Genomic DNA, 20,139 nt, shown 5'->3' with positions numbered 1-20,139 from the left:
GTATAATTTTCTATTTGGTGCTTAATAAATTTTATCCTGCTTCTACTAATTTTAGTGCTAATTTCATGCAGTTCTCCCTGATATTCTCAGCCTTTCCTTTGGCATGGCTGACCAACATTCAGAAACACACAAATTTCTTCAGCACACTGGGAATATTTTTTTCAGGCATGCACCAAAATATTTAATTAAATCACGCTCTTGAAAAACACAAATATTAGATTCACTGCACCTTTTAAACCAACTCCTTATTCTTATATTCTTTGCTTTTTTCATGCCACTTTCAATCCTCATGTAAAAGTTAATCAATCTGTCCTCAAGGCTTCCAACTTCTCTTTCTTCTTGCAGGAAGGTTTCAGGAGCAGAACTCTTTGTTTCAGGATACTTGTCTTGTAATCATGCTTTCTCTCAGTGTTTTCATCTTCACAGACCACTTTAGCATGGTAGCAACAATGTTCTACGTCCCTTCACATACTAATTTCTCTTTCAATCCTCTCAAATCAAAACCTTGTACTTCTGGAGATCTCATTGAACAGAATAACCTATTCATAGCCAAGACTTACTCCTCAAATGTTGTGACAGTGGTTGCAGGGGCTCTTGGATGAGGGAAGAGATGAGAATGTTGACTCTATGTTCAGAAGGCTTGATTTATTATTTTATGTGTAATGCAAATATTTTATGTGTAATATATATATTCCTCAGAAGCTAGCTAAGTCAAGAATAGAAAAGAATGAATAACAAAGATCTGTGTCTTGGACAGAGAGAGAGAGGCAGCTCTGCTGTGAGTGGTCACTAAATCAAAACGTCCACACGAGACCAATCACGGACCCACCTGTTGCATTCCACAGCAGAAAATAACCGTTGTTTACATTTTGTCTCTGAGGCCTCTTAGCTTCTCAGAAGGAAAAATCCTAAAGAAAAGGATTTTCACAAAAGATGTCTGCGACAAAATGTATTTTCTGTTCTTTGTAAGGGATGATCCCACACCAACTGCTTTCCTTTAGGCGAGTTCTCTGTAGAGGGGAAACCACATCAGGTCTAATCTCTTTGCTCTAACCAGGATGGTCTTACTCATGTCTTCTGTCTTGTCAGCCAAGGGAGCTCAGGAAAGACTGCATGAAGGACTGAGCTGTCAGTGTCCTTCCCCACAATTTTTACATGCATATTATGGAAACTGGATTCCTTCATACACTCTACTATTCACTGAAATATTTTATAAACCTTCTGACCATGTTTCAGCAAAATGGTATTATTTAAATTGTACAGATAGTGGAAGAGATATGAGATTTACTATTATTTTCTTATGCTCTTCTGTTTTTGTGGATAGAGGGCTATATGATTGTGTGCAAGTCCAGTGTTTAATACAACAGACACCAATTCAAACTATATATTTGAAGTGATGCATAAGTAAAGTTATGTAAATGTCACATTATAATGAAGAAAGTCTCTATCTACAGAAAAACACATGGATATATTCATACAGAGTATACACTTCAGAGACACTCTTCTGAGCATTATGGCTGTTAGAAGACCAGAGTAAATAAATGTAGAATTTGCAATATCATGAAAAAAAAGGAAGGAAATATATTGGTGAAGATAGCTGCTTTTCCAAAAACTTATTCTAAAAGTAAACTCTACTTGCAGCAAGATTTTTCTAAAATTATTCTTGAATATTTTATCACTGGGGTACCTTAAGGAGAATTACATGAAGGCTAGCCTGACCTAAATATTAATTTTTTCCTATCCACAGGATGGACAACATCCATCCCACACATGAGCTGGAAATGTTTCTGTTTGAGGAAATATTTGCTTAATTTTATGAGCTGTAGCTACATTGTTAATTCAGATCTGGTTCTTAAGTTTCCAGGTTAAGTGGTCACCTCAGGCTATCAGGCTAATACTCTATGCTGTAGGTCTAGTAAATGAATAAGTGTAACTTTCCACTGTACTATACCTGCCAGCTCTCAACCTTTTAATCTGATACATAGTTTTATAGAAGTATTTCTAGTCAGAGCATAAAGTCTTGTATTTATCTCAAGTTGTATTCTTCATCTCCCCTTCTGCTGTATGTTGCTTTTCATGCAGTTCCTGGATATCCCATTTTAAAACCCAGGACACCCAGAAAGAATGTAGATTTTTTTAGCTTAAAGGGAGAAAATTTCTAATTAAAAGGTGTAAATCCTTCTGTTCCACATATTTTTAAAATGGGGTTAGCGCCAACACTCACAATTTTCCGAGAACTATCCCTCCAGCTACTGTGTGTACTACATAAGGGAGTAAAGCCAGTTTCAGCCACTTATGAAACTCAGTGTATTTGCAGAGGGGCCAAATACAACAATCAACTGTATGAACTACAGAAACCTTCAGCAATCCAGTGGTGAAACAGCTGGATTTGAGCCATTTTTCCATTTGAATGTGAGGAGAAGTAGTGGGACTTTTACTCTTTGTAATCTGAGCTTGCAGAAGTTTCCTGTGTATATTTTCTTTATTTAAGGAAGTTTTAAAAATAAAATATAAAAAATTAAAAAACACTAAAAATAGAAAGCACACCAGTAAGTCAGTAGCTACTTATGACAATGGGAAGCTCTTTCATGCAAAAAAGTAGTTTTGAGAAGTGAAATAATTCTGGCTGTGACATACATACAATTTCTACCTCTCTTCATCTAGATTAAGATGAAAAGATGACAACATATAATTTCTTTCTTCTAGTCTGAGGGAAAGAGCAGGGCCCCTCTGACTCTGGTTAGGTCCCAGCACAGTACACCACAATATATTTGTTTACTTAACACAGCTTAAGTTGGTAATGTAACTGTAAAATCTGACAACATAGGTGGGTAGAAAACCAGAAAAGTATTGAAATTCTTTCTCCTCCAATACCTAGATTTCTCCTACATCTCCAAGGAATAACCTTCCTAACTTTCTTCATGAAGATAATTTATGTTGACATGATATGTCTTTCTTCAACTCTAGTGAAACCTGAGCTACTAATTAAAAGCTTCTTCTCTTCCCCCAGATTCAGCAAAGCTGAACTGGCAGTATTAAGATTTCAAAGGGTACACACAGTGAATGTAACAGGAAAAGAAAAAACAAGAGGTAGTGTGCTCCCAAAATTAAAAAACACATACAAACACAGAAAAAAAGACTCCTGCAATGACAGAAGCAACATGGGAACTGCTACTGTAGCACAACATAAGATTATTGAGACTTTTCTATGATAAGCAATCCCCTTTGGCCTGTTTTTTACATTCTTTTGATAACCTGGTTCCTAATATCTAACTTTATGAATAAAGAAGACATTCAAAAGTTCCCTCGAATCAGAGCGAGGAAGTAACCACAGATTTTGTCAGTTTCAAAAAAATCTCCAATATCAATATATTTCAAAATATGTGAAATGGTTTGTCTGTCTTCAGTTGGATAAACCTTTTCTCATAATTTGTTTGATTTTTTTTATTGTTTGGAAAGCAAAACATGAAGATTTAATGTAGTCACACCTGCCAGATTTACTACCATTATAGAGCACTTTCAGTTAATTTAAGGTATGAGGTTGACTAAATGTCATAATTTGGTCTCCTTGAAATATATTCCATCAAAGTAAACAGTCATATGATGAAATTTGAGACCCAAAGTACTTTCACATATTTTTTATTCTGAGGGAGTGGCTCCTTCAAGCACACTGTCAGTCAATGATCTTATTCTCTCTCTCTCCTCTTCTCTTTCCTCCACGATAATATATCCTAAAAACATTCCAGTAAGACACAAGGATTCTTGCCTTCAGACTTCAAGATGTTCCTCTGTGCATGACATGCAGCAATCACCAATGCAATGCAAGACCCTATAAAGGGCATTTGGATCAATGAACAATCATATGCAGTATTTTGTATTTTAGGGCTTCATGACTGTACTAGATCATCTGGTATTATGTTCTATTTTTAGGTGGGACCAAAAACTGCATACCAAGTGCACTGAAAATTAATAGTAGGTATATTGGTTTTAGAAGGACTTGATATCTACTGATTTTCACGGTTTTCCTTTTCTTTTCTCTGGATAAAACACTGGGATGACAGATAAGGATGTTCATCAGTAATAAGTAAAGTATCACCGTTCACTCTAGTATTTTTTTCCTTTGGAAAAAAACAAGGAAGACATTTAATTATTTGAAAAAAAAAAACCTAAATAATGAATAAGAACTAAGATTTCCAAAGTATCTCACTACACAATATGCTCTTTTTAGACATCAAAAAGAGTCTGAATTTCCTGAAGAATACCTCTCCTGAGAAGCAAACCAAACAAAAATCCAGATGCCTGTGAGGATTCAGTACATCCATTGAAATTTCCCAAAGCGGATGAAACAGAACATAAACAAAGAGCTAAGAATGGAGTTCCAAAACCCCACAAAAAAGATGCAGATTTAAAAAAAAAAAAGTTTAAATCTCCAACGAAATTAATAAAGAAGTGAACTGGAAAGGCATGCAGGGATGCAGACTACAATGGTCTTTATGGATGCCATGTGGCTCAGAATTAAAAAAAAGAAACATAAGGAAAACTGTTAAGTTGCAGTGTGACAAATGCTGCCAATACTAGTCTCTTTCAGTAGCCAGTTCAAGCTATGTTAATGACAGCCAAAGCATGACCATTTATGATCCTGATAGAGGAAAAACTAGGATGAGTTATACTCCTGCCCTTGCACATAAGGGTCAGACTGGAAATTATTTGGCTTAGGTGATTGTCCCTTCCGAAAATAGTAGGTTTCTAACTAAATCCTAATAATGCAAACATAAAGGCTGTTAATGTACTTATTAGCCATCACAAAATGCATTTCACATTGGATGGTTACAATACATTATACCAGCAGCAATCACACCTCTGTAATAACAGTAGCAGTTCATTTAAGGGGAGCAAGTATAGCTCTTCTTCCAACCCATTACGTGAACATGATGAATGGTGATGGCACTAGACTCATATGGGAGAGAACTGGAGCTGGAAGGTGAAAGAGCTGCCTTTGTAAAAAATGGATGGAGTAACACATATATAGGTATATCTGGGTACACTCAAGTATGAATATTAGAAAAAACACCACAATTAAATGATGCATCCAGAACCAGACAAAAGCAGTTTACATTTGGAGAAGAAAAAAATTCTCAAAAAACCCATATTCAATTTCAGAATTAAAAGACAAATGAAAGGGAGGGAATAAAGTGAGGAAATAATAAATGAAAAATGTTTTTGCCGAAACAGCGTTAGAACCAGTCACTTCAAGGGTCAGTTTTTAATAGTCTTCATACTTGAGCTTGAGCTCAAGTGAACAATGGTCTCACACTTGGGCTCATTGAAAAATGGGTGGGTGATGTTTGAACAGCATATAAGGCTGAAACCCAGGGTTTGTGCCTCAAAACTAGATCAGAACTATGCTGTTATTTAGTTAAAAATAGATTGTTGTAATAACAACAAATTTGTGACACAAGAGGACAAGAAGCATAAGGTTATTTGAGTTAATAAGTATTAACTGTAAGGGGTTTTCTTCCTGCTCAGAGATGCTATAATTCACAGAGGTAAGGGAGACATCAGAATGCAGATGCTTATCTTCTGCTGTCACTACAGAAGGCGAGCTCTGAACCTGGTGTCTCCAAAAAGTTCACATGGTTCTGCAGATTCATAGGGATCACAAACCTCTTCTCATGTGAGAGGACAGTGCATATTTTACTGACAACCAAGTGATGAGGAGCACAATCGAAACTTTGCAAGAGAAAGAAGGGGGAAAATAAACAACACTCCCACACAAAGACAGAGGTGGAATGGCCAAGGTGGATTCTTTATGGCACTCAGATTTATCTTTATGGCACACACTTTAATGTCCTTCAGAGCTCCACTGAAATGGCATCATGTGTTGAGGCTCATTTCATACTGATTTACCTTTTCTTCTGTCCTTAATTATTTGGGCATTTGCTATCAGGGATAAAATGCTAATGTTTTATGGATGATTTATGTTAACAAATATAATGCTGTCTTTATATAGGTATTTCTTCATACAGAGGATTTAATTACTTGAAATTATTTTTTCACATAATCCTTGCAAAATTCAGGATAAAACTGATAGAACAACAGTCTCATTTGATAAATAAACAAAACAACTTTCAAATGCATCTGCACACATGCCAAGTTCTTAGCTAGTATTACCTAAACAATTGGGATTTTAACAGCAACAAGTACTGCACTGGGCATGGAAATGAAGTTATTACGAAAACAAAGCCAGGAAGGAGGACACCAAAATTCCTTGTTTTCATATTGGAATATGCTGTATATCAGGGCATATCATGTACTTTGGGATATGCACTGTAAAGCAGGACCTCTCTAGGAAAACTCATGGCACTGATTAACCCCAAGGCCTGAACCATTTAACAGTGCTTCTCAAGTGACTTTGCACTGTGGTATGGCTCCAGTATCAGAAGGAGACCCTCTTTCACTCTCTGCTACTTGTGTCTGTCAATTGTCCACTACTGTTCACTGCAAAGTACATCTTCTGCCACCCAGAATTAGTAAAGGAGAAATAGCTCTGAAATTTGGGTCGACTTAATTAAATTCCTGATTGGTATTACGTTTCTGCAATAAATTACGTATCTTCAATTATGCGAATGAGCACCTCTTTATGCTCCATATTTCTTCAGAATACATGTTTCAAAATCATGTTGTGGAAACTGAAGTCATCTATTAAAAATCTAAAGAAAAAATAAATTTATTTTTCTCTAAGAAATAATTTATATATTTCCTCCATAATAAACTGTAGCAAAAAAACCCAACAAAATACTAAGAGTTTGCAAGCTTATATTTGTTCTTATGCTAAATAAAATTATTTCTAGACAGAGACTGAGAAAAAGCTAATATAAAAAATCCTTCCTAACTGCTTCAGCATGTTGTACTACCAAGCTTCAGTTTACACCTAAACCAGAAACATATAGACATATGCCCACACAGAGGCATTATCATCAACAACAATAATAAAAACAATATTATCTGAGACCTAAAAATTGTTGAAGGAAAATAGCTCAAATGATTCTTAATGCCTTTCAGGCACATCTGAATCAAATAAGGTAATTATTCTTTAAAATGCTTACACAAAGTCTGATTTGCATGCTAGTAATTGCTATGCCTTGTGGCATCTAGCAATTGACACAGCAATGATTTTAATTATTGTAATTTCATCAGTATAAATACTTCAAAGTTATGCAAATAGTACCTCATAATCCACATAGACAGTTCAGAGTATTTGATTTACTAGTCTTGTAAGGCTCTTTGTCTATGCAGTTTACTCTCAGATGTGACTGTGCATTGCAATTGAAGCCTTTCACTCACATCAAAGCTCTAAATCATAACAAGATGAGCTAATTTTACAAAGACTGACACTTCAAACATTAACTTGCAAATACAATTATAAGATGAAATATATAAAGGACTTTACTAGGATATCATCTGGCATGGATACCTGCAGCTAATCATATCTAATGTTTTCTATGACAGTGGTAAGCAATGATATTGCAAGACCAAGTGCCTTGGTGTGAACAATTACAGCTACTCTTGCTTCTGAACAGCTGTGTAAAAATACTTTATCCTGTTCTACTATTTAAAAGCTGCGTATTCAAAATATTAAAAAAAAAAAAGTTTTTAATTGTGTAGGGGAAACACTATTCTTTGACACAACTCTTTTTGATATAGAAAAATAAATGTATCACAGGTAGCATTTTCATGTCGATAATAATGCAAAATACATCAGGGTGAATGCATCTAAAATCAATATCTATGACAATTAAGGGAGGTGGGGGGAAAAGTTGTGCTGTCATCAACTTGTCTTTTATTTACAGAAACCTTTCCAAACCCACGTTTCAGGCCAGATGTTCAGATGCTGTAAATCACAGTTTTCAATAATTCTTAGATGTTTAAACACAGCTCTCTTCCTTTAGATACCAAGTTCTGCATCAAACTCACAAGCAAAAAGTTGAATATCCATAACAACACATCTGAAAACCAATGTTGACTATCAATATTTACAAAGGTGTCTCTAATGCTTGTTTCACAGAATAGTTGAAGTACAGCACTAGTTATCCCCTGTTCAAGATCCAGGTGTGCTGAATGAAAAAGGAATCAGACCTGTTGCTTTTTTTCTCTTTCAGTTGGTTTAGATTACAGCCTACCCTGAGGTCTGGAGGTAAACAAAATTGGAAGAAGATCACCTACAAAGAAAAAACTTCAGAGGTGCTCTGCATGCACATGTGTCTTGGAGGGACTTTGATGCCTGACCTGAAAAGAGGTATATGTTGAGAGAATGTGGTAATGGCCAGAGGTATTTCACTAAATAAAGATATTGTGCACAGTTTAAGCTAGGAGTGACATTACAATCAGAGATAAATTTTCTGTAACAGAAAACTACAAAAGCATTTCTACAACTTCTTTATAAAAACTGTCATTGAATTCTTTTATTTCTTATTGATTTCATAATATTTATAATTTAATCTTATAAAGGAGAAAGTACAAATAGAAAATAAGGAAAAGAGGAACTCTCAAAATGAAGAAATAGCCTTTTTATAAGTAAACTTAATTTGGGAAAACAGATCTGAGTCAAAATATGGGGAAGGCCTGTTTGGAAAAAGTATATAGGGAGCAATTAACTTGCACACTAAAAGAATGAGAAAACAGCTGATGGAAAATGGAATCAAAGAGATTTAAAGTGAATTAAAAAAAAAAAAAGTGTCTATAAAAGGCAGAAACCACTGCCTCAGAATTTTTTAAATGCATATGTAATAAATAGGCTTTAAAAAGCCTAATTTATAGAAAAGGGGACTGTCTAAAAAATATAAACACCGGCTAGGATTCAGAGGCTGACCCAGGAGATCCCAAAGGGTGTAAGTGCTGGAACGAGAAAAATACTGCCTCTATAATCACCATTTCTCTTTTACTTGTGAACTATTTGCTACCAGCCACTGTCACCAATGGGAAATTGGCACAGAGCAACTGTTCTGAGAATTCAACAAAAGTCAGTGATTGTAATGAGTCAGTTTGCAAAATGGCAAGCATATAAAATCACAAACTGTAAAAATTATAATGGCAGCAGTGTATGGAATGAATATCTTAGAAGGATGTATAACACAGTCTGCTGGTGGAATTCATATTTACCTGCTTACACATTCAAATGTAACTTTGGCTCCCGCTATTGCTCCAGCAGGAACAAGAGGAAGCTGACACAGGGAAAAAGCAGGATGTCAACATCAAGCATTTCAGCCAAGTTGTAGCCTACACAGGTAAAGAATGACTTGCAAATCCACCTCATGTAAGAAAAGGGAAGCAATCACTTGAAAGGAAACACAGAAAATAAGACAGCAGCATGAGCAGCTAAATAAATTCCACACAACAAACAATGAAACACTGAATGATAGCAATGTTGAATCACACTACATAAGAGCGCTGTGATGGAAGTGACATAGCAATGGAATCACATGTAAGAAACTGAAAACGTCACAAAACAGAATCAGTTTTACATTTACAACTAGCTGTAATTATTTTAGATGTTAATTTTTTTTCTTTGATTCATTGACTCACAACTTCCCATTGCTTTTGGTAAATTTCCTTTAGTTGATGATAATATTAAATGGTTTAATAAAGTAAAAAATATTTTAGTGAGAGGAAGTAACTTCTTATGTCTATTCCTGATTTTCATGTGGAAGAAAAATAATTAGTAATTATAAATATGTATGTGATTGTTCAATAAAGGTTTCAGTCCAAACAACAAATAAAAACACAACATTAAATTAATCAGAATGCATTTTGCACCTAAATCTCTACTTGCACATCAAGGTGTGTTTTTCTGGTTGTTTTTTTTATAGGTCCCACCTGCTTTCAGCACAAAAATCAATGGTGGCTGTAGTAGGCCATCATATGACCTGGATAAAATTATCTGTCTAAGATTTCTCAGTATTGTAAGCAATAAAATATTTTATGTCTTATAGAAATACAGAGAAGATATAAAAAAATTGTAGAATTGATGGACCAAAATATTTTTCATCCCAGCTAGCAGTCCTTCAACAAAAAATGCAAAATAGAGTGAAAAAGTTGTATAGAAAAATTTTACTCTCAGAATCACTGCTGCAACAAAGGGCGGAAGGCATTGCATTTCTATAACTCCTTCACTGGTAATTTTCCAGTCTTTTTAAGTTTTTGGAAAATAAATCAAAACACTATTATTGCCAGACTAGTACTAAGAAATCAATATACACAAAATAATGTTTCCATGCAACTCAAAAGATGTAGTATACGTACTTTGGGGTGTGCTTTTCAGAAGGAGAAAGATGTACGGCTTGCTAAAATGTATTTATAAATCTACAAAACCTAATAGAATTCAAGTTTAATTTCAACCTCTTGACTTTACTTTCTGTTAATTAACATTGGGATCCCATCCAAAAGTATTTGCACAACATTCATTTGCTAATAAATTAAATAATCTCAACTATTTCTGGGAACAGTACATCCTTATGGTCTGAGAAGTATGTGTTCCAGAAATACTTTTCTTGTAACCATTAAAAGTGACTTGGAGCGTGATTAAAAACCATGTAACACTATATTCAAATTAAACACATTGGTAATTAGATTCACATGTGTTTAGAGCAACACAATAAACCAGTATGCACACAAATATTTATATGATGAAACCAAAGTAAACAAGCAACAGCGGAAAGAGAACAGGATGGAAATTAAAACATTACAGTCTTTATACTTTACCACACAGTGCATTGACACTCATAAGAGGAGGTTAGTGTTCAGTGTTGCAAAGTATGCTACATTAGTTTATGAAGACTTAAAATCATCTGCTCTTGCAGCTATGGTGAAAACCACAAGTTGAAGTATTAGTAATTACAGTATCATCTAATGAAAAAGAAACCAGACCCAAAAACCCTGTTAAAATTTTACTTTTTTACTTGTTTGCCTCTACAAATCCCAGTAAATGTTTCAGTTTTTGCTCCAAGTCACTTTGTCTTACATCAGACCTGAGTGTTTTAAGTTCTATGATTTACTTATTTAGTGAGAGGAAAAGTTGAGCCATTGACAGCATAGGCCAGGAGATCCATGTAAACCTGGTGATCAGAAATTTGCACTCCACAATTTCCCAGGAATGATCTAAGGAAATGTCAGAACAAAAGAAAAAAAAAAGTTTTTTTTTTTCCTAAAAGCTCTCACTGTGAAGAAAACCAAAAAACCAAACCAATCAACCAACCACAAAAAAAATCCCAAATAAACAAACAAAAATACCTTTGGAAAGATCACTGTCCATGAAAGAAAACTACCTTCAATATTTTAATTTAAAAGTCATAAACTATATCAAGCTTTCCATCAGGTAATTTTCTTTTTATTCCCACTAACACATAAACACTACAATGAAATGCTTAATTGCTACAAAAAAAAATTTGCTTTGCTCTTGCCCATGCCCAAAAACCATGAGATGAAAGAAAATTCTAATCTGTATTACCTGCAGGAAATAGATTCCTAGGAATTCTGTATGCATATGCACATGTCAGATCCATGAAAATAAAATTAGAAAATGAATCCTGTTTGAGAGAAATGAGGAGCCTTTCAGTTTCAACTGAGTTCTTGTTTAGGTCTCCTCTTGGTGGTGTGAAGTTACCACCAGGGTGTTACTGCTGGTTTGAGAAATATGCAATTATATTGATCCAGGTTAGCATGATGAGCAAATATCACTCTGTCCCTTTTTTATAGGTTCCCCAAATTCAAACAGACTTTTTAAGAGTTAATTACAAAACCTTCAGAATAAACAGAATAATTTTTAAAGAGAGAGTAAAAGAAGCAGCATTCTTCCCAGCAGCCCCACATTTTGTCTTTGTCATGTAATGGAAAGAGATTGAAGCTGTAAAAAATAGTTATAAAATGTATTTGTCAATTTGTCAATTTTACAGCATTTGTGGTCAGAAGAATTTCCTCACACAAACTGTCAGGCTGCTGTTTGGAGTGAAATAGGTACAGAAGAATTTGAAGAGCCTTGATTATATTGTACATGTATTTCATGTCATAAACATATGAAACATTTAAAATATGGTATTAAATATGTAGCAACATTTCCTGGCACCGAAAGAACAAAGGTGTGAGGGAGGATTTTTTTAAAAAGCTTTTAAATAATGCTGGTAAGAAATGTCCCAACATGATAAAAATCCTGTCTTAGAATAAGTTCCCCATCATAGTATTCTCTTTGTTGTAGATACAGGCTGTACCTGAAAAAAGGCCTACTGGTTGCTTTGAAAAAAAGAGGTTTTAACTATTAAAGCTGCTACATAATTATTTTAACCATTTGGCAGAAAAGATGGTTACAGCTTAAGTGTTAAACAGTTGTTGATGTTTATGAACAACACTTTTCATCGACTGTAATAGTGACGTTGCTTAGAATTTAAAAGAACTTTATAGGTGTTTTTTAAAGAAGTAATCACCATCTTATCAACTATTCCCTGCTGCTTCCCTTGGCTTTCTAATAACTTTTCCTTGAGTAGGAAAAACTACCTGGCTTCCTTGTTACAAGAGGGAAAAGGAAGAAAACAGGAAAAAAAAGAGAAGAGGACTAAAGTTTAGAAATCATAGATAATAACCTCCTTATATAAAAGATTTCTTCTCACCATCAGCCACTCTTGTTCTGCCAGATGGATATTTCTGTTTCCTACATCATCCTTGTAAGTGGACTAGTCTTCCTCACAACTAAAGACAGAGCAAAAATAAAAAGAAAAAAAAAAAGTGGGAAGTGGGTCATACTTGGATCTCTCAGCAGTCATTTGAAAACCTTATGGAATAACAACCTCAATACTCAGTTTTCACTTGAAGATGCAACCCACAGAATCAATCAGAAATCTGATTCACCAACAAGTTCTGAAGCAGTCCCTAAATGCCTTACTGAAGAAATAGCTGGCTCAACTTCCAGTACCTTTCTCTCTGTATTTCCACACAACCTATTCCTTTAGCTTCAGGGAGCACCATGCCAAGGGCCTGCTCAATGTAATCCTAAGAACAAGGGGGAAAGAGTGCATGGTTTACCATCCTCTCCCAGAAAATCTCTCCCTCTGTGGCAGGAAGGAAGTAGCCTCAAAGAGCCAAGTACATTGGTAAGTCTGACTAACACATTGTCTGGTAAAGACAAAATACCAACAGCATGAGTTTCCGTTTGCCCTTAGAATTTAGGTGCTGAGGAAAAAAGATATTTTTTTCCTTTCTGCCTTAAGAAGTAAAATTCACTCAGGCTGCAGTGACTCCTGGGAGTTGTAGTATGTCTTTTTGTAGGCAGGCTCCTTCCCTCTGGGTCCACCTGGCACGGACGCAGGTAAACAAGGCAGGGCACAAGGTTCACTGGCGGCACATCTCATCAGGATACTAAATCTCATAGGAAGCACTTGCCTTTTTTAAATTTTCTTTGAGCTCAAGTATAAGAGATCACCTTTCCTAGCCTTGTAAGACATTTTTCTGCCTGCACATTGAAACTACAATATTGAAACAAATATATTACATATTGGTCTGGAACAAAGACAGAAATTTCAATTATTTTTTGGTCTTTAGCACTGACCCAAATTAGCCTTATTGAAGTTCTCTTTGTATAAGTGAAAAGTCTGATATTGCTTGTTTGCATCTTATATTGTACTACCCACTTTAACATTGCAGGCTGGATTCTCATTGGCATGGAAATATGGCATCCTCTCTCCTGGAAGGAACTAGCCTACTCAAAGTACTTTGTTTACATACATGGGACAAATCTCAGAAAGGGAAAAGATAACTTAGAAAATATTTCTCTGTGGTACTTGGAAACACAGTGATACTAGACGGAATATTTTTATTCGCCGTCTTTAAACAAATAGGAATAAAACAATGTTAAGAACTCACCCAAAAAAACAGTATGGCAAAAATTTTTGGATACTTTATACACAAGCTTAAATGGGGAAACTTAATCACTACAGCATAAATCCCTTTTTCCCAACATCTCCTGTGTGGAGCAAGCTGGATCAACAAGCAGTACTTCTTGCATGGTAGGTAAGGAGAGGCTAGAAGGGGCTGCTTGTAGCCATTCTCTACCAAGGAGCCCAGAGGATGCTGCAGAGGATCTAGTCTGCGATGCTGAATTACGCAGAAAGGCCCACGTGGCCTCTTTAGAGAGCTCTGCACAGCAGACATCTGCCTCCTCTGCTCTGAGCCCCGTGCCTGCTATGGTGGTGCATGCATTTGTTCCCACTGGTACTCTCTTTACCCTTCACTAAACATGCTTGCTTAATGCAGTCTTTCAGCCAGTGGAAAATAGGTCCCTTGAAGGCTGTCATTCCCTTTCGGTAACCCCCTGGAACAAAACAAAGAGGTGATCTGACTTTCTGCTCTCCAGAGTTCACTTGGGATCAATTCTAACAACTCTCATAATGTCGAGATTAGGCAGCTTTTCCTCCTCCTTGTTAACAAGGCAATGACAAAGAGAGAGGGAAGTCAATTTCCTTTTCAAATAAAACTAAGAAGCCACTCGGCAGTAAATACAAAAGTTGCAAGTATATAAGAGAAGTTTCTGACTGGTGAAGCTCTGCAGTACTTCTTACTGGAGGTACTGGCTTCCAGGCCAGGGGGAATCATCTTTAGGAAGCTGAAATTTGGATTCCATGGTCATTAAAGAGCAAATGCAAATCCCAGAAGACTCCTTCTCAAGGTTAAGCTGAAAGCTGCCCTTTTGAAACAGGCAGTTGCCAGCCTGACCACTGACCCTGTCATTTCTCTGGACAGGGACCTAAGCAACTGGGGAGCTGACGGGTCATCTGCCCTTCCTCGCAGTGCTAGCAGGCAGGACCTGACACCTCCAGACCCTGGCTGCTGAAATTTCCTCTGAGCTGACTGAAAAGCAGAAGGCAGACCTCAGAAACCAGTCTGGGTCAAATTTACTCTAAAGCAAAGTCCTCTAAGCCATGGGCTTTCAGGAAGGAATCTGGCTGAGTTGCATTGGACCTTCCCACTAGCGATCTCACCTGCATTCAGTGCCAGTAGAACATCCCTCACACTGCTCCCTTTGGTGTGAGCACCAATGGGTTTCCTCCCTGCCACCCAATTTACAAAGTGGCCTATATGGCCCTCCTGGAAAAGGGCTGCAAACCCTTGCTTGATTCATAGGAACTAGAAAACCATCAAAAGCCACACAGATATAAAATCTAACTGTTCTTAATTACTGAAGTGATTTCAGAAAAAAACCCAACCAAAAAAACCCCAAGATTAAACTAAACAAAACAACCACAACAAAACCAAAAAAACCACATGGACTATGGCCCCACTGCTTTGGTGGCTAATCTCATGCAGTAGCCACATAACCTGCTCTGCATGAGCCACATCCATACTAAGTTAAACAGGCAAGATATGAAAAAAACCCCAAATGACATGTTTCATGCACGTAGAAACTTACACCACTGCTGTTTACTCAACTGACCAGGTGGATAAAAACACCCATACTGCTTAAAATCTTTTTACCTTTAAGCACTCCTGATCAGTTATCACTGTAGTTCTGCATAAAGGACAATTGCATTCAAAAATTTTGTGGAACGTGAGACTAGATATTTTTGGAGAGGGACAGTCATTAATGCAGGTTTTCATCAATTAGTAAATCATTAAAATATATCTGATTTCAAACAGGCCCCATCAAAGTGGTCATTGCCTACTGTGAGATGAAAAGGGCTCCTGAAGGCAAGGCCCCATGGAAAAGATGAAGGTCCCTCAGGTTCAGCTGGAGAGATGTCCTGCAGATGGCCCTAGAGATACAGGAATGAGGAGGACACAGGCGGAACACAGAGTAAAAGTAGATGAGAAGGAGTCAAGCAGCTGTAAGTGATTCCCACACTGCAAAGACACTGACATTTTAGATAAACACTTAAAATAAACAACTCTTTCAAAATTTTGTTAAAGGCCAGCCACTAAGCCTAATGGCTCATCTTAAAAAAAAAAAAAAAAGGCAAAAAAACTAAAAGCATCAATTCTGACAACAAACTGTTTGATTTAAATTAAAGAGTAAAACATGGAGTCATTTTAGGTTAGTATCACCAGAGCAGAAAAATAAATGGATTTTCTGAGTCAGAAAATGGTCTTACAAGAATTTTGGCTTCATGGTTATGACCAGTTCCCACTTCTTTGAGCAAATGTTCAGGCAAGACCATAATATTTAAAAGGGCAAACACTGAATGCAAGGTAAGAGGTCAGTTTGGTATTCCTGTGAGAAGAGCCAATCACAGCAGCTGCCCATCAGCTAAACAATTTAAACACCAAACCCCCAAGTTCTCTATATCTTCCAGTGTCTTGGGATTTTCAGGTCATTCTGGGCAAAAGACCAGTGTTTTTGGTTTTTTTTTACATAAAGCAGAAGCAGTATCAGCAACGTCATCGAGTGAATAATCAAGGAAAGGCCACTTGGCTCAGCCTTTTAAACAAGAGGCACCAAATGGCAACTTTGCTGTCCCAGGTAGGGTCCCACAGATTTGTGGCTGGTACCAGAATCTTTTTACGTAAACAAAACACACTCAAAAGGCCATTACTTGTGAGTATTAGCAGTACAGCCAGTGCTGCACACCTCAGCTACCTGCAGGTGCGGCTGGATGCCACTGACAGAATCAGACACACAATAGTGTACTTAATTATCTGGGGACATAATGCAGCCTGAATTTTTAACTCGTTTGTGCCCTTTTCTCCTCAGAATTATTACCCAAGCCTTCACACAGTCACAATTCCAGTTGTGTTCCTTTTACCCCTAAGTCAAGAGACAGCACTATTGTGGCATGTGAAAAAGTTCTGAGTATATTGCTTGAACAATTCTTGGAACTGCCACACAGGAGATAAAACCTGAGGTTTCTCTGGCCTTCTCCTTTCAATGAAGCTCACAATGGTTAATCCAGTATTGTGTTGATTTGGATGTATGGTAAGTAGGGGACTAATTGACTGAGAATCACTGTATAAACCTAATTTTAAAGGGATTCATGTTAGAAATAGATTGAAAGAGCATTAAAAATTGTCTTTTATCTTTTCTTCATTACATTCCAAATACCTGATCACATTTACCAAATGTTTTGGAAAGAAAAATTGTCGTATATTTCAAAGGAAAAAAACAAAAACCCTAAAACCAAGGAAACTGAAAGAAAAAACCCAAAATACCCTACCAATATGCCAAACCCAAAATCTACCAAAAACACCACAGAAAAAAACAAAAAACAAAACAAGCAAACAAAAAAAAAAAAAAAAACCACAAAGAAAAGGCAATCAGTTCTGTAAGATTTATTTCATTCAGCATAGCAAGAATTTTATTCCTGTGATAGTTTAAGTTACATAGCGAATTAGCAGGAAGAGGTCAATTTCTCTCCCATTTGCAATAAGAATAAAAGGTATTCTCTAACTAAGTGCTTAAAACACTGAATTAACTGACCCAACACATTTAAATTTCCAGACCAAACTTTAACACTTTCTCAAGGACTAAAATTATTACGATTAATTATCAGACTAATTTATGGTACACACACTCACTCTGTAGGAAGATAAATGGTCCATCCTTTCTTATATTTCACAGTGACCACCTCCCACAGAGAGATATTTTTAAAACACTATTCTTAACTTCTTTTTTTTATAAATTGCATACACATTTAGTAGTTTGCACTGTGTATGAATTGCATTTTCCTATATGGTAAGCACCAGTAAAATGGGCAGATTTTTTTATTTCTCAAAAAATTAAAAAGGGCTGGTTTAATTCAGTCTCTTTTTCCTGTTCACACATACCATATCCCATTAAAATACAATGCATTATTAATCATATCAATGTTACAAAATAGTCTACTGAATAATATGTGTTTATAAATGTTTGTTCAGGAACATGTTTCTAAGATCCAGTATTTTGCCTTTTTCTGATGATTCTAAAAGGCTTTTTCTACAATGTTTTAACCATGAAGCTTTGGGAATGAAAAAAATTACTAATATATAAATTCATTTTTGATTTCCAACAACACTTCTTTGATTATGCTATAAATGCAACTGTGTGTTGGAAAACATATAAGAATGAATAAAATCACAATTAAATTAATAGAACTAAAATTTATAATGAATCTGGAATATTGAAACAGCATACCTACAGCTTTCAGTGTTTCTAAGTAAAATTTTTATTAAAAAGTTCCATATTTACAACATTTTATATGCCATTCAGAAAGTGAACCAAAGGCTAATCATACTTACCAGCCAAGATAATTTGCAGAAGCTAGAGGTCTAATTTTTAACCAAATTTATCATTATTCAGCCTACAGATTCCGATCTTGACTAATATATTTACTTCTCCTTAGGGAATTTTTAAAGTTTTGGAAATTTTGGCCATTTGAATATGTACTTTCTCTAAAATTTACAGTATTAAAATGTTATGACTATTTATTCAAGATCAAGATTTGAAGATTTTTTTTATATTTTTGTCTGTGATGAGGAATTTGGAATGGCTGCTTTGGATAGATCACAACTCACGAGCATTCAGCCTTTGGGAAAATGCATATAGGAACTTATTTTGGGAAATGTATTCATATATTATGCTCAGAAGTAAATAAACACATTAATGTGTGGAAAAAAAAGCACTTAGGTCTAACTTCAGTATCCAAAAATGAAACACTATAGGAAGTAAATAGTAAAACCATTCTGGATTTTTAGTTGTTTGTTTTATTGTGGTTTTTTTTGTTTTACAATTTCACAGGTGTTCTTTCAAAAAAGCACTGTCCAGCAAGATAAAGAGGGCTGCAGAAGACATCTGTGATAAACCATGAAATAAATGCTTCAGGAATCCAGTAAGCTATGGGAAAACCATCAACATTTCTGAACCCTGTAATTTTGTCATAAGCTCCCCTTTTAACAGACACTTCTATTTCTCGCTCCTTGGTTTTTCATGATAGTGCTCAGTTGGCAAATTAATTGAATTTGCAACAGAAGGTAAAGGAAACAATATTTTTTGTTGTGGTAAGATGTCTTTTTGTTCCCTTTCTTTAGGAGGATCTCTATACATAATTAACTGTTCATCACCCTCCAGTTGAAGTGCTAAAATATTTGAATCCCCTTGTTCAAAGTCTCTCAGTTATCATATGGAGGAATAACCATTATAAAAGTACATGAAGAAAAAAAACAGACCTGTGACCAATTTTTGGTTGGAAATAAGAAAGAAAAAATTCAAACCATTCTACAAATGGAAAATTTCAACATACGAATGGTTCCCCTACTAGAAGAGTTTATGAAGTATTTGTGCACAAACTTCTTATAAACCAATTTTCACATCATCTGTGGTAAAGATATATGCCAGTTAGGTGAAAAACTGTATATACTCCTTTCTAAAAGCAGGTCATGTGGATTGTACTTATTAAATAATTTCCTTTTTTTCCCCCTCTAGAAATATTGTTTGAGACCATCCAAGAAGTCCTAAAATTTCCAACACAAGAGCAGGATGGCAAAAGTGCAAAAATTAATTAGATTACACTATCTAAACACTTTGTTATGTATATGAAAATTAGAGAAATACACACCTACATATGTGAAGTCAAGATTGTTCTCAGCAGCAAATTTATGAGATGTCTAAACCTATTAATAAGTTCTAAGGAACAGCCTTAGGCAGTGATTATGCACTATTCATTTTGCTGCTTAATACTGCCTGGAGATGGTCATCCTCACCAAGATCAAAAGTCTACTTTGAGATGTATCTTTACTTTGAAGGTAGATAGCAGTAAATCCTTGCATAGACTTTTTTTTTTTTTTTTTTTTTTTTGCATTTGTTTGTTTGTTTGTCTGTCTGTTTTTTTAAGAGGGAGAGGACACAAAACTGTCTTCCAGCTTCTGCAATGTGAATTCAGCCAGTCTCAACTCAGCAGCTCCCCCCCGTTTCTTTGGTGGCCATTTTGGACCCCTTTGGTCGGTGCTCACTTTTCAGACCTTGTTGCCCATGGACAGAATCACCACTGCACTCATGTAGCACTCACTCCGTCCAAGCAAAACTGAGGGTTTGTTGCCTTCATATAGCAGTTTCTAGTGTCAGTATTTATCTGCTATGAAAGGACAACAGTAGTATGATAGAAAGTGATATCATCATCACTTTCTAGGCAGTTT

This window comes from Ammospiza nelsoni, chromosome 1 (genome assembly GCF_027579445.1).
Source record: "Ammospiza nelsoni isolate bAmmNel1 chromosome 1, bAmmNel1.pri, whole genome shotgun sequence".
NCBI lineage: Eukaryota > Metazoa > Chordata > Aves > Passeriformes > Passerellidae > Ammospiza > Ammospiza nelsoni.
The sequence above is the reverse complement of the archived record's forward strand: the minus strand, read 5'-3'. Positions refer to the sequence as shown.